We start from the raw sequence: 15,714 nt of genomic DNA, 5'->3' as shown, positions 1-15,714 counted from the left end.
GGAGAAGATGGGACAACTGGGGTAGAGAGAGTTGTCTCATCCTGGGGGCGGGGGGGAGGGGGAGGGCGGGTCAGGTCAGGTCTAAACATGGGCAGTCTTCCAGACCTCCTTCTCCGAGGATGTCCCAACAGCCTTTTGGGCACCTTGGATGATAAACAAGTTGTCACCTCCAAGCCCCGAATAAACCTGACAAATCCTGGCAAAGCTGAGGAGAAGAGAGGAGGCTCATCTATAAATACTCCGTGACTCACTCAGCCTCAGTGTTTATGACTCTGTTGCTCTGGGGAGGGAGGTCTGGGCCAGGCTGAGGTCTCAGGCCTCCTAGTTTGCTCTTCGGGGGCACATTTGGGCTCTGTGGCAGGTCCACCACAGCCTGGCTGAGGGTCCAGCCCATTATCGGATTCTGAGAACATCTCTCCCCTCTCTGGGCTTCCTGTCATTCAGGAAATGAACCATGTTGCTAATGGGCTGCGAGGCAGGAAGGCCTGCCGGTTGGGCACACACACAGGTTTCGGGTACCAATTTCATTTCTTATCTAGCTGTGTGACTTCAAGCTAATCACTTCACTTTTCTGAATCTCCATTTCCTGAACTATAACAATGGAAATACCTTCACCAGATTGTCAGAAGGAGAGTGCATAGAAGTCACTTCCACAGTGACCAGCATGCAGTAAGCCCTCAAGTAATGAACGGTATTATGATTACCAATCAAAGTCTGTTTAAAATACTATAAGGTTCTCATGTTAATGACAGGTGGAGGCTGCAGAGAAAGCTGCCCACACAGGGAAAGTCTCCCTGACTCACCCCTTTCTGCTAGCTGCCAGTACTTGCCAACTTGTCATGGTCCCACCCACTCACTCACAGACCAGCTGGCCCAGGAGGAATGGGGTGGGAGAGGACAGAGGGGTATCAACCAGTTTGGCAACAAGTGCATCCCGCAATCCAAGCCCCTCCCCTTGGAGTGAATCCTCCTCCTCTACCCTCTTACTGTTGTGGGGTAAAGTACAATGGGTAATGAAGTATGATAACAACCATACTTCATTACCCATTATACTTTGGGAACAAAAGAGCCCTTCTCTGAGGACAGCTCTGTTGTAGCCATATTTCAATGCATGAGGGAGGAATTTGATAAAATTGGATTAAGAAGGACTATGGAAGAGGTTCTGATGGTACATGAGCGCTGGCTACCCCATGTGTTACTGCTCCAGCTGGGAACAACTTTCTTCACACTGCCTGATGGTGAATTTAACCCAGAAGATGAAGTCGAAGGACTGAAATGCTTAGTGACAGAGACATTTGGTCACCATGGCAGAATCCTACAGGACTGGGTCACCGATGACTGCATTGGTAACTGGTGGAAATCAAATTCTGAACCTCCTCAGTATCCATATATTCCTGCACATATTACAAAACCAAAGAAACATAGGAAGCTGTTTTCAGTTCATCTTCAACAGAAAGCCTTGTTTGCAATCCCTAAAAATTACAAGCTGGTAGCCGCACCATTGTTAGAATTGTTTGACCATACACCAGGACACAGATCCAACATTTCTAGTCTGCTTCAGCTTTTGAGCAGGTTCATGGAGAAATCAAAGAAGCCGTCTCTGTGAGCACAGCTCTACACCGTATAAAATAAACATGGTTAGAAAAGTTTTGTTTTCTCTCTCTTCCAACACCTAATTGCCACCTGCTTGCTATTGTTTGAATAGTAATGTTGATATGAAGAACTAGATAGTGGTGTAAACAAATATGATAATGTTTAACTTGCTTTTGTTTCCACTCATATGGTTTTGCACATTAAAGAAAGTGGACTTCTATGTGTTGTTGTTTTTTTTTTAATTTCACATTAAACTTGTAAAATTATTATTTTTAAATAATTTTGAAAGGGGATACTTGAGGATTTGGTTCCCTCCAGAAAGATATTTAGGGAGCCAGGAGTATTCCAGAACTTTACCAACTCTGTTTCCCGAATATAAAGAGCCAAGGTATGAAAACAAGAGTTCCCAACATTATTAGGGCAAAGGTAAAACACTGTCATTTATCAGATACCTACTATGTGCTAGCTACTGTCACCAACATCATTATCTCATTTGACTCCCTAGCTACCAGCAAGGTATAACTCCCTTTTGGAGACCAGTAAACCAAGACCCAATGAATTTAACTAAATGGCAAAGCTGGGATTTCAACCCAGATCGGTGTGTTTCCAAGGTGCTTGCTATGTATGGCCCACTGGACCACAGAATGTGGCTGCTTTCCTGGTCTAGGAAGATGACCAAAGATGAGACAGAAGTGAGAGAATGAAGAAGGAAGAATTAAGGAGCTTGGCAACAGCCTGGGACAGTGTAGAGAAATAGGACAATTGGAACTAGGAAGCTGATTGGGGAAGACACATGACTTTGAGGTGACCACTCTGTGGCATCCACCAGCAGATAGGTGGAAAAGGGTAGCTGAACTTATAAGAAAATCAGCCTGAGATGGAGGGAAGAGTCCACTGTAATGGCTGAAATGGCTGGCTGAACTTACAACCCTTGGAGACCCTTGGAGACCCTTTTCTGCCAGGTTTTGAAAGCCCTCTTTGTAGTACCTACCTCAGGACCTTTGCACATGCTGGGTGCTCTGCCTAGAATAGTCTTCCCCTTCTCAACTGAGATGTTACCTCTTCAAAGACACCTTCTAAACCACTCTGTCATCAAGGCTTGACTGTACTCAGAGTGCTGGTAATGGATGGCTGATGTTACTTGCTCTTGTTTTGTGGCCTTTGTGCTAAGTATTTTGCATGTATTATTTTTATTCACTCCTCACAGTACCCTATGAGGTAGGCACTAATATTACCTTAGTTTCAAATAAAGAAACCTAGATTCAGAGAAGTTAAATATACTAGCCAACACCAAAATTAGTAAATGATAGAGGTCAGAGAGGAACCAAAACTCTCCTCCCAAGTCCTTTGATATACTGATTCCTCAAGAGGTCTATTGCAGCATCAACTAATAAAGTAAAAAATTTATTATCTATTAACCAACTTGGAAAACTGTGGTCTTCTTAATTCTTGAGTTAATTAAATACTCGAGGCACAGTGCACAAATTCGTGCACAGGTGAGGTCCCTTGGCCTGGCCCCAATTGGGGCCAAGGGAGGTTGACTGTGGGAGCGCACTGACCACCAGGGGGGAAGCTCCTGTGTTGGGCATCTGCCCTCTGGTGGTCAATGCACGTCATAGCAACCAGTCAACCAGTCAGTCGATTGGGCTTTTATACATATAGAAGTATTCATTGAATACCTTCTATGTGCCAGGCACTATTGTAGGTACTGGAGATACAGAGCAAGAGAGCTTATGTTCTTGTGGTAGAGGACAGACATAAATAAATATAATTTCTGATAGTAATAAATGCTATCAAGCAAAAAAAGCATGCCCTATCTGGTTTGGCTCAGTGGATAGAGCATCAGCCTGTGAACTTCAAGGGTCCCAGGTTCGATTCCGGTCAAGGGCATGTACCTTGATTGCGGGCACATCCCCAGTAGGGGGTGTGCAAGAAGCAGCTGATTGATGTTTCTCTCTCATCTATGTTTCTAACTCTCTCTCCCTCTCCCTCTCCCTTCTTCTCTGTAAAAAATCAATAAAATATATTAAAAAAAAAAAAAAAAAGCAGGCCCAGCCAGTATGTCTCAGTGGCAGAGCATCGACCTATGAACCAGGAGGTAATGGTTCAATTCCCAGTTAGGATACATGCCCAGGTTTCGGGCTCTATCCCCAGTAGGGGGTATGCAAGCTGCAGCTGATCAATTATTCTCTCTCATTGATGTTTCTATCTCTCTCTCCCTCTCCCTTCCTCTCTGAAATCAATAAAAAATATATATATTTAAAAGATAAGAAGCAGGATAATAGGTTGGAAATAAACTTGCAATCAGGGGAACTGCTTTAGATATGACATTCAAGGAAGCCCCACCCCTTTGCCCCTGGGAGGTGACCTGAATGATGTGGAGAAGCCTTCAGTCCTGTGGCAGCTAGTGGGAAGGCCAGGCCATAAGCCTGGCATGTTTGAGGAACAGATAGAATATTATGTGGCCATTCTAAAATATAATTTTGAAGGCTAAAACCTGGACACGAAACACTAGGATAACTATTCTAGTGCCTGCACACACCTTGTCCCAACCTTTGCTAGATAGACAAAATTCTCAGAAAAGTGACAATTATTTTATTGAAGTGGAGTAATTGTGGGTGGTTTTAAAATATTTCCTTTTTAAAAAATCTGCTGTTATCACATTGTTTCTCTGCTTTTTTAAAAGTAAAAAATAAGAAAAACATTAAAATATGTTTTCAAAAATAGCACAAAAAGAAACATTGAGTCATTAATAACAATAAATAAGGAGAATAAGATGACAAGTCACAGACTGGAAGAAAATATTTGCAAAAGACATATTTGATCGAGTACTGGTATCCAACATATACAGAGAACTCTTAAAACTCAACAAGAGCCTAGCCAATGTGGCTCAGTGGTTGAGCATCGACCCATGAACCAGTAGGTCACCATTCGATTCCTGGTCAGGGTGCATGCAAAGGTTGCTGTAAAAGACATGTAGGAGGCAGCAGATCAATGACTCTCTCTCAGCATTGATGTTCCTATTGCTCTCTCCCTTTTCCTTCCTGAAATCAATAAAAACATGGAGGGGGGCGGGGGGAAGAACTCAACAAGAAAATTAACAGCCCAATTAAAACATGGGCAAAAGATCTGGACAGCTCACCAGAGAAGATATACAAATGGAAAATAAGCTTATGAAAAGATGCTCAACACCATATGTCTAAAGGAATTGCAAATTAAAACAATCAGATACCATTATACACCCATTAGAATAACCCAAATTCTGCCCCAGACGGTTTGGCTCACTGGATAGAGCATCAACCTGTGGACTGAAGCTCAATTCTGATCAACGGCACATGCCCAGGTTGTGGGCTCAATCCTCAATGGGGGGAGTGCAGGAAGTAGCCAATTGGTGATTCTCTCTCATCATTGATGTTTCCTCTCCCTTCCTCTCTGAAATAAATAAAATATATTAAATTAAAAAAAGAATGACCCAAATTCTAAGCACTGACAACCAAATGCTGGCAAGGATGTGGAGCAACAGGCACTCTCATTCATTGCTGATGAGAACACAAAATGGTGCAGCCACTTTGGAAGGCAGTTTGGCAGTTGCCTATAAAACTAAACATACTCTTAGCATACAAAACAGCAATCGTATTCTTTGGTATTTACTCAAATGAAGTGAAAACTTATGTCCACTTATGTTTATAGCAGCTTCATTCATAATTGCCAAAACTTGGAAGCAACCACACTGTCCTTCACTAGGTAAATGGATAAGTAAACGATGGTACAGAACATTATTCAGCACTAAAATAATCACACAACCTACTCAAGCCGCATAAAGACAAGGAGGAAATTTAAAGACATATTATTAAGTGAAAAATAATCATCCTGGCCCTGGTCAAATAGCTCAGTTGGTTAAAGCATCATCCCGATACACCACGGTTGTGGGTTCAATCCCCAGTCAGGGCACATATAAGAATCAACTACTGAATGCATAAAGTCAGTGTTTCTCTCTCTCTTTCTCTCTAAAACCAGTAAGAAGAAAAATAATCAATTTGAAAAGGCTACATAAGGTATGATTTTAACCATATGACATCCTGAAAAGGGCAAAAATATGGACACAGTAAAAGGTTCAGTGGTTGCCAGGGGTTTGGGGGAAAGGGAGAGATTAGCAGGTGAAGCACAGGGCATTTTTAGGACAGTGAAAACATGCTGTATGAAATTTTACTGGTAGCTGCATGTCATTATACACTTGTCAAAACCCATACACACACAGAGTGAACCCTAATGTAAATTATGGACTTTGGGTGATAATGACCTGCCAATGCTGGATTGTTGATTGTAACAAATGTACCACTCTGGTGCAGATGTTGATGGTGGGGGAAGCATGGGGGGGTGAGGGTGGAGGGTGGGGGGGTAGGGTGATAAAAAATGGAGGGGGGTGTTATATGGGGACTCTCTGTACTTTCTGCCCAATTTAGCTGTGAACCTAAAATGCTCTAAGAAAATAAAGGTTATTTATTTTGAAAAAATTAACATAAGAAAACAAAGAAGAATAGTCTGGTATGATTGTTAGCTTTGGTAGGGAATGGGAAATTCCTGAAAGGTCTTGGTTCCTCGAGGTCTGCCACCACTCACCCGGGAAAAGGAGAAAGAAGTCCTGTGTGAAATGAAGAGGCTGGGCTATTCCCTGCTGGGCAGGTAATGTGTGCCAAGCCCTGTGCTTTCCTCGAATCATTTCTTCTTTCAACAGCCAAATGGAAATGTTCATATTACAAGAAGAGTTGAAAGTTCTTTTTTAATTTAGATTTTTTTTAAAGAATATTTTTATTTATTTTTATTTTTATATTTTTAGCGAGAGAGGAGGGGAGAGGGAGAGAGTGCAACATTGATCAGCTAACTCCTGCATGCCCCTGACTGGGGATTGAGCTGAAACCCCTGGCATGTGCCCTTGACCGGAACTGAACTGACAACCTCCTGGTGCACAGGATGACACCCAACCAACTGGGCAACACCGGCCAGGGCAAAATTATTATTGTTGTTGTTGTTAGTAACAGCTGGGAAAACTGAGGCCAAGAGATCTAGATTTTCCCAGTTACCTATCTATCTGAGCCCCAAAACTGAGCACTAAACCACTAGGGCAGGTTGGGGGCTCTCTCAGCCCCCTTCTACCTTCAACATTCCACAATTCCATGAATTGTTTTGTCTCTTCTGGGGGCCCAGTTGGGGGTCCAGCTTACTTGGGCATTGGATCCCTGGAAGGACAGTGCTGTGCCCTTAGGGGACTGAGAATTGGACTGCCTGGAGCTTGACTTCATGCAGGAATTTCACGCCTTCCCAGACCCTAGCCTGCAGGGGGAGAGTGTCTGGCAGAGAAGCAGCCTTCGAGGCTGGGAAGGGTTGTTCCCATGGAGAGGGAGGGCTCCTCCTCCAGCCCTCAGCCACCTGTTCCCAGCCTCATCCTCTCCACCTCCTTTTTGGAATGCTAAATCCAATAGCTGGTGGGACCGGTGGGGTATTAATAACCAGATTCTGATGTTTGAGCTGGGGAACAGAGTGAAGAGATAAAATGGAATCACTATAGTAGAGCTGCTAAATTATAAAATCAAGTAGGTTGAGGCATGAGGAAATTATTCTATTCTTGTTTTTTAAAATATATTTTTATTGACTTTAGAGAGAAAGGGAGAGGGAAGGAGACATAGAAACATCAATGATGACAGAGAATCATCAATCGCTGCCTCCTGCAGACTCTTAACTGGTGATAGAGCCTATAACCTGGGCATGTGCCCTGACCAGGAATCGAACCGTGACTTCCTGGTTCATAAGTCAATGCTCAACTATGGAGCCACACCGGCCGGGCATCTATTCCTGTTTTAACTAGCCTGGGAACTGATTTTTTTTAAAACTGTTCGGTCCTGTATCAATGCCTGAATATAGGTTAAACCTCCAGATAACTATCTGATTACCACCTGAAGGACTGAGGTATCCAGACCACCTGACATCCATCATCTAGACTAAGCATGTCAAACTCAAAGGCTAACACAGGCCAAATAAATGAGTTTGACATGCTTGTCTAGACCGTCATAGAGGATCACCATTTGGTCCAACCCAGAGACTAAGAACACAGGGCTGATCTTCCCAACAATGTACTTTTCACTCAGAACACTTAGCTTTTCTTTTCCCTTTGGAACATTCTGAGTATTACCTAGTTGTGCCTCCAGCTGGCAAACCCTAAGGCCTTGGAATAAATATTTATTATTTATGTCTAGCCAAAGCCTCCGGACTCCAATTTTTGAGTTCTTTCGACAAGGCTAATTAGAAATCCATTCTCTCCTGCCAGCCACGACATTTGAATGCCTTTTCAGCCCATCACTCCAAGCCTTTCATGGCCTCGAAGAGGACGAGGGTGGCAGGAAAACAATAATCATAACTACCCTGTTGTGAGTGCTGCAGGGTGCCAGGTCAGGGTGCCAATTGTGTCGCTCACATTGTTTCATTCAATCCCTTCAGAGACTTCTAGCATCTGTTTTATATATAAGGAAACTGAGGCTCGTGAGAAGTCAAGTAACTTGCCCCAGATCACACAGCAGGTGAACGGCTGGGCAGGTACTGAAATTCTATCTGCCAGCAGCACTGAACCATCCTGTGTGTGTGTGTGTGTGTGTGTGTGTGTGTGTGTGTGTGTGTGTGTGTAGAGGGGTAAGAGCCAATAACAGGCATTCTGCTCAGGTCACAGTAAACATTGCAGCCCAGTTCCTTTAACTTCCAGGAACAGAGTTGTCTGGGATGGGGCAGGAGAGGAGGAGGAACTTCCAGGAATCCACCCTTCCGGTGGACAGCAGAACCCCACCTGTGGGCTCAGGCCTCAGGACAGCCCCAGGGGGCAAAAACAAGGCCCTCCCCAGGCTTCTGGAGAATCGGATGAGAGGAACATCTGTTCCGACCCAGGGAACACATGGTTCTGCTTGGAGCAGGTCTTGACCCCTCTGCTCACCTCTTCTCTTCTGGTTCTGGTCCTCCACCCTCACTCACCTCTTCATTCCTTTGAGGTGCTTGACTATTGGGGGCATCCCAGGAGACGGGGTCAATCACAGGGAGAGGAGGCCTATTTGTCCAGAGGCTGTGGTCACAAAGGCCTTGAATTTAGGCTTTTGACGTTAGCTTTTGAGGGGCAGTGTTCCCTCCTGGTTCAACCTGCAGCCTCTGGAGCCAGGCTCTGGCTGGGCCTCCCTCCCAGGTAACTTAGGGCTGTGTAGCTTTGATGAGGTTATTTAACTTCTCTGTGCCTCAGTTTCCCCAACAGAGTCAGAATGGAAAAAAGACATTCATCGAAGAAACTTTAAAAATCACCCAAAAATCGGGACTTTTTTAAAACGCCGCGGGACAAATTGTTAAAAATCGGGACTGTCCCGCCAAAAGCGGGACGTCTGGTCACCTTAATCAATAGCCACCTTTCTCCCCTCAAGCTAATCTTCTGGCTTCTATCAACATAGATTACTTCACCTGTTTAAGAACAGCATCTGCTCTTTTGAGAATGCCTGTTTTCTCATTGCTGCAGAATATTCTGTCCTATGGATATATTGTTGGACACATATTTTGCTTTTAGTTTCTCATTGTTATCAATGGTACTACAGTGAATGCCATATTCCTAATTATCTCCTTAGGCTAGATTTTCATAAGTGAGAGTGATGATTGGTAAAAATCAACAGATTACTCTTCCAACAGTATGAGGAACGAGCTATGGGCACACAGTGTAACTGGACTCCAGGGCAATCTTGGGCTGTTTTAGTTGGAATACTGGGCATATGGTGCTGTGGTGCAGCAGCATGTCTCCTGAGAAGTTTGACTGGCATGAACACTCATGACCGACTCTCTTGGTCCTGAGTTTGGGACTCAGCTTTATGATGTTAGAACAGTGTAAGGCCGGCGGGAAAGAAGCACTGAGATGTGGAGAGAGGGCACTCATATTCAGGTCAATGGACTCCCTCAGCTCTGAGTCCATAAGGAAAATGGAGTTCAGTTCAGCATTCTCTGATGATTCATTCTTTCCATCCTAAACTTCCAAACCCCAGATCCTGTGCATTCTCCCACCTGCCCTTCACTTTTCTAGTTCCCCCATCTGCCTGATCACAGCCTAGTCCAGACCACCATCATCTCTCACCTAGACCTTTGCAACTGACCCCCCCCACACACACACACATTCCTCTTGCCCACACTCGGTCCAATCTCCACCTGGTAGCTAAAAGTGATCTTTTAAACTGGGAATCCGACAATGTTTTAAATCTCTACTTAAAAACTCTTGGGGGATGGAAGGGTGTGGTGATGGAATGGATAAACAAAAATCAATGGGTATACTAAATGTGCTATACAGAGTGGGGCAAAGTAGGTTCGTAATGTAATAGTTGATAAGTAATCATACAATAATAAAATAATATAAAAATAAACTTTTCGTGTACTCACAACTGTAAACCTACTTTTGCCCCAACCTGTATATACACAATGGAAGATTATTCAGCCTTAAAAATAAATTCTGATACTTGCTGCAACATGAATGAACCTTAAAGACATTGTGCTAAGTGAAAGTAGCCAGAAATATAAGGACAAATATTGTGTGGTCCCCCTTATATGTATTATCTAGATTAGTCAAATATATAGACAGTAGATGTTGCCAGTGGGTGAGGGGGAAGAGGGAATGGGGTATTATTGTTTATTTTTTTAAAATATATTTTATTGATTTTTTTTCAGAGAGGAAGGGAGAGGAATAGAGTTAGAAACATCGATGAGAGAAAAACATCGATCAGCCACCTCTTGCACACCCCCTATTGGAGATGTGCCCACAACCAAGGTACATGCCCTTGACCGGAATCGAACCTGGGACCCTTCAGTCCATAGGCTGATGCTCTATCCACTGAGCCAAACAGGTTAGGGCTAATGGGTATATAGAGTTTCATTTCGGAAAGATGAAAGTTTTGGAGATGGACAGTGGTGATGCTTGCACAACTGAACTCTGTGTACTTAAAATTATTAAACCAGTAAATTTTATGTTATGTATATTTTGCCACAATTTAAAAAAATGAACCAATACTTTTATTTCAAGACCCATTAATATGGTCAACATGACTTTACCAGATCTGGCCCTTGCCTTATGTTGGGGTTTTGAGCTGATCATCACACCTTTCCCCCAATCAGTTGGGATCTGGACCTATTAGGAAATTGAAATGGAAGATAGATGGTAAGAGAAAAATATAGGTTTTATTATTAAGTAGAGGCCCGGTGTACAAAATTTGTACACTGAGTGGGGTGAGGGGTCCCTCAGCCCGGACTGCACTCTTGCAGCCCGGAGCCCTCAGGGGATGTCTGACTGATGGCTCCCCTATGGGGAGCAGGCCTAAACCATCTGTAGGACATCCTTAGTGCTGCTGCAGAGGTGGGAAAGGCTCCCACCACTGCTGCTGTGCTAGTCAGCCATGAGCCTGGCTTCTGGCTGTGCAGCACTCCCTCTGTGGGAGCAGCACTGCCTCTGAGGGAGCATATGATCACCAGGAAACAGCTCCTGCATTGAGCATCTGCCCCCTGGTGGTCAGTACATGTCATAGCAACCTGTTATTCTGCTGTTTGGTTGCTTTGCTATTAGCCTTTTAATATATAGATAACACTGGTCTGGAGACAAGGCTTGCGCCTATAGCCACAACAGAGCTTCCTAATACCTGCCTCCATCCATTGCCTTCCCCCAAATCCTGATTTAATGCCCAGCTCAGGCTTTGGTAGAGCAGCTGGGCACGTAAATTCCCTCCATCTAGGATGCTCTTCCCTCCGCAGCTTGCTTGGCTATTTCTTAGTATAAATGTCACATGCTCAGATAGGCCTTCGGTGACCCAAAAGACCCATCCTACCTCCACTCCCTGCCTAATAGTCTTGTGGTACCTAGAGCTACTTCTTCCTAACACTTTCCACAACTGTATATACGTGTCCCTTTCCATGAGAAGGTAAGCTCCCTGAGAGCAGGCCCTCCACTTGTTTTGTTCACTGGCCTCTGTACTGTAGGATGTTTAGCAGTATCTTGGTCTCTACGTACTAGATGCTTGTAACATCTCCTAGTTGTGATAACCAAAAATATCTCCAGACATTGACAGATGTCCCTTGAGAAGCAAATTGCCCTATTTGAGAACCAATGACTTAACTGTATGTTTGAGCAGCTAAGAAGGTATGATGTATTATAGATTCCACTGAAAGAATAAGAGATAAGAATATAAGGAGCTACTCTTCCCTGAATGAATGAATGAAAGAAAGAAAGAAAGAACCATGAGAGGGATGGTCAACACTGGACAGAACTGTGAACTTTGACCTTACCTGTCCACCTTCCCTTTCTTGACCAGTTTCTTCTCTTTCATGATTCCATTCTTACTTAGAAACAAAAGTAGTACAATATCCATAAAAATTAATATTTGTATTCATGCTAAAGACAAGCAGAATAAATAGTTCTATAGATGAAAACTGAAGCATTATGAAAGCACTTTACTATATGTAAGTTATATATAAAAAATTATTTAAAGAACACAGGCATTATAGTCAGACCTGGGATCAAGTTCTAATTCAGGAATTTCCTAGCTATGTAACTTTGGACAAGTCCTCTCATCCCTCAGGACCTCTTTTTCCTCAGTTGTAAAAGGGGAGAAATAAGTGTGTACCTCCCAGGATAACTGCAGAGTAAATGGAATGATGCACAGACAGGCACTTTGCACCGTGCCTGACTTATTCATATTACCTATTTATCTTTATCTATTGTTCATAGGTGATATGCTCCCTGTGGATACATTCTCATTAGGGGCATCTCAACTTGCCTTTTCCCAAGTAACCCTTTGCTCGGGTAGAAAAACTAAGATCCAGAAGCACCAATCTTGTAATTGGAACATGGAATCTTGGCTCCCCTGACTTATTAGGAACTGAAATTACTGAGTCCCACCCAGCCATCCTGCTGGTGTGGCTCAGTGGTTGAGCATTGACGTAGGAACCAGGAGGTCAAAGTTTAATTCCTGATGAGGGCACATGCCAGGGTTTCGGGCTCAATCCCCAGGAGGAAGTGTGCAGGATGTAGTTGATCAATGATTCTCTCTCATCACTGATGTTTCTCTCTCCCTCTTCCTACCTTTCTGAAACCAATAAAAACCTATTTCTTAAAATAAATACAATAAATTACTGAGTCCCTCTGAGTCTGCTTCCTCCACTATAAAATGGTATGCTAATACTATCCATTTTGTAGGTTCTTGTAAGATTTGTAAGTACTGGTAACGTTTCTCTTCTACAATAGATAGGTCTGGGAATTCAGAGTGACTGGGGCAGTAGCTGTGCTAATAGAACCTGCCAGCAGGGGGCTGGAATGCTACATCCAAGTTCCTAATCAACTCGTTCATGTTTTGAGCACAGATTTCTAACTTTTTAAGAAAAAGCTCAAACGTACACAAAAGTTGAATAGTATAACAAACCCTATGTTACCAACACCAGGTTTCAACAACTATCAACATTCTACCACTCTTCCTCCTCTTTTGGTTTGCTATGCTGCCTGTGGGGTATTTTTAAAGCATATCCCAGATCACATTTTTATTTTATCCATTATACATCAGTGTTCTAATTTTTTTAAAAGGGGGTTTAATTTCTATAAGCATGGTGTCATTATCATATTTAACAAATAAAAATTATAAGTCCTTAATTTATCAGTTCATATAAAAATGCACGGATTGTATAAAGATGCATTTTGACAGTTGGCTCACTTGAATCAGGATCCAGATGCTTTTGCCTTTGGTAAAGTCTTGACTTTTATGCTTTAATATTCTACCTTCCCTCTTTATTTTCCTGCCATGAATTTGTTGCAGAAACCAGGTCCTTGTCTTGTTGAATGCCGCACATTTTTAGTTTGGCTGACTGTGATGATATTCTGTCTCTAATATTTTTGGTAACCTAGCCAAGTAATTGGAGATATATATATATATATATATATATATATATATATATATATATATATATATAGTATATATTAAATATATATATTTTTATATTGATTTTTTACAGAAAGGGAGAGGGTTAGAAACATCGATGAGAGAAAAACATTGATCAGCTGTCTCCTGCACACCTCCTACTGGGGATGTGCCCACAACCAAGGTACATGCCCTTGACCGGAATCAAACCTGGAACCCTCCAGTCCACAGGCTGACGCTCTATCCACTGAGCAGAACCTGTTAGGGCCAAGTAATTGGATCTTGACCTAATTAGGCTTAGATTCTCCTTTTTCCTCCCCTGCAATTATATTTCATGAAGAGCACTTAGTGATTTTAAGCCAGGTTAATGAGTTCAGGCTGTGCCACCCTAAGCTCTCCATTTCAATTACCCAACAATTTTTCACCCAAATGTTTTAGCATCATTACATGATCTTTGCCTAGCTGCAGTATTTCATTAGGGTTTGCAAAATCATACTTTTCTAATGCTATCTCTTCTGTGTTTATTAGTTGTAATTCTATAAAAATAACTTTTCTTGCCTGGCTGATGTGGCTCAGTGTCGATCTCTAAACCAGGTCACAGTTTGATTCCCCATCAGGGCACATGCCCAGGTAGGTGTGCAGGGGACAGGTGATCAATGATTCTCTCTCATCATTGATGTTTCTATCTCTCTCCCCCTCTCTGAAATCAATAAAAGAAATATATTTATTAAAAATGAAACCCTTGCCAACCCCAGTTTGGCTCAGAGGGTAGAGTGTCGGCCTGCGGACTGAAAGGTCCTATGTTCGATTCCAGTCAAGGGCATGTACCTTGGTTGCGGGCACATCCCCAGTGGGGGGTGTGCAGGAGGCAGCTGACTGATCTTTCTCATCGATGCTTCTCTCTATCCCTCTCTCTTCCTCTTTGTAAAAAATCAATAAAATATATATATTTTTTTTTAAAGGAAGAAACCCTTTCTAAGGCCCCAGCAATGTGTTTACATGGCCAATTTGTAGTCTTTTTCCTAAAGAGGATACCCTAAATTGTTTAAGTTTCAAGTTCCACAAGTCCTGAATCCATCTCACAGACTAGGTTCAGCCGTGCTTTGGGGATTGAAGGGGGTGGACTTCACATCTGTTCTGGAGCCAAATTGAAAGAAGGGGCTCCAATATTTAATGATTGAGACAAACAAAAGAGCCTCTTCTGGCCTACATATCCATCCCCATTCTGATCAATTATCCATACAGGTAGCTAGCTAGAGCCTTCCGTATTTCCCCTCTACTTTCAAGAGCAGAAACCAAGCCTTGGCTGACCCCAGTAGTCCCAGTAGAAAGGTGGAAGTCTGGTACATGGCACTCAGGACAAGATTACAGATCAGTTTTTTGGGAGGTAGGATGATGGGAGGGGAGGTGTTACAGTAAGTGTGCGAGTATTCAAAGCAGGCACCTCACCCCAAGAAACAGACACCTTCAGATCAAATAAGTCTGTTTCCTCATTTTTGTAAAAATAGGGTTAATGATAAAGCCTGCGGGGTTTGGTTAGGATTAGGTGAGATCATTTAGAACTTCTCTAAAGTCAGTTCCAGACAGAAGGTCTATAAATGGAGGACAGAAAATAAAATGGGTAATTGATCCTTGAAGGCGGTGGCGAATCCTTTGCAAATCGTGCCTTTTATACAGCAACGGGAGGAGGAACCATCGCCTTATTGACAACAGGAGGTGCCTGACGGGTGGAGAAGGAATGGACGTTTCTGGCGGAGGCTTATTCAGCTGTGTAACTAACTGAAGGACGGAGTGGCCCTGGTCCCCGAGTCACTGACAGCCGAGGGCCGGCCGGGCGAATGCGCGCGGAGAGCCCGCCGGCCCGGGAGCGCCGGTTGTTCTCTGCCAACCCCGGCCCCGCCGGCTCCGCCCGCCGCCTCTCGCCGCGCACCGGCGGGATGTGGACTCCCCAGGAGCCCGCGGGCGCGGCCGTCCAGCAGGAGATGCGCGGGCGACAGCGGCCAGGTGCGGGCGCCCCTGTCCCTTCCTCCACGCGCCGGGCTGGGCGCCCCGACTCCCGGCGGCCGCGGCCCACGAACAGTGAATGAGGCGCCGGCTTCTTTAAGGGAGATACCACCGTGCCGGCGGGGCAGGGGACGGCGTCTTCCCAGAGGATCGCACCCAGCCC

At 43.8% G+C, this 15,714-nt stretch overlaps 1 pseudogene across 1 annotated transcript; it reads left to right on the top strand.

Annotated features, from left to right (window-relative positions):
- Positions 1 to 839: 839 nt before the first annotated feature.
- On the top strand, positions 840 to 1,606 carry LOC311617475 (cleavage and polyadenylation specificity factor subunit 5-like; annotated as a pseudogene). The gene is made up of 2 exons: positions 840 to 960; positions 1,020 to 1,606. The product of its transcript is annotated as a cleavage and polyadenylation specificity factor subunit 5-like (transcript).
- The last annotated feature ends 14,108 nt before the right edge of the window (positions 1,607 to 15,714 follow it).

The sequence above is a fragment of the Pipistrellus hanaki genome (assembly GCF_964339955.1).
Source record: "Pipistrellus hanaki genome assembly, chromosome: 2".
NCBI lineage: Eukaryota > Metazoa > Chordata > Mammalia > Chiroptera > Vespertilionidae > Pipistrellus > Pipistrellus hanaki.
The sequence above is the reverse complement of the archived record's forward strand: the minus strand, read 5'-3'. Positions and strand labels throughout refer to the sequence as shown.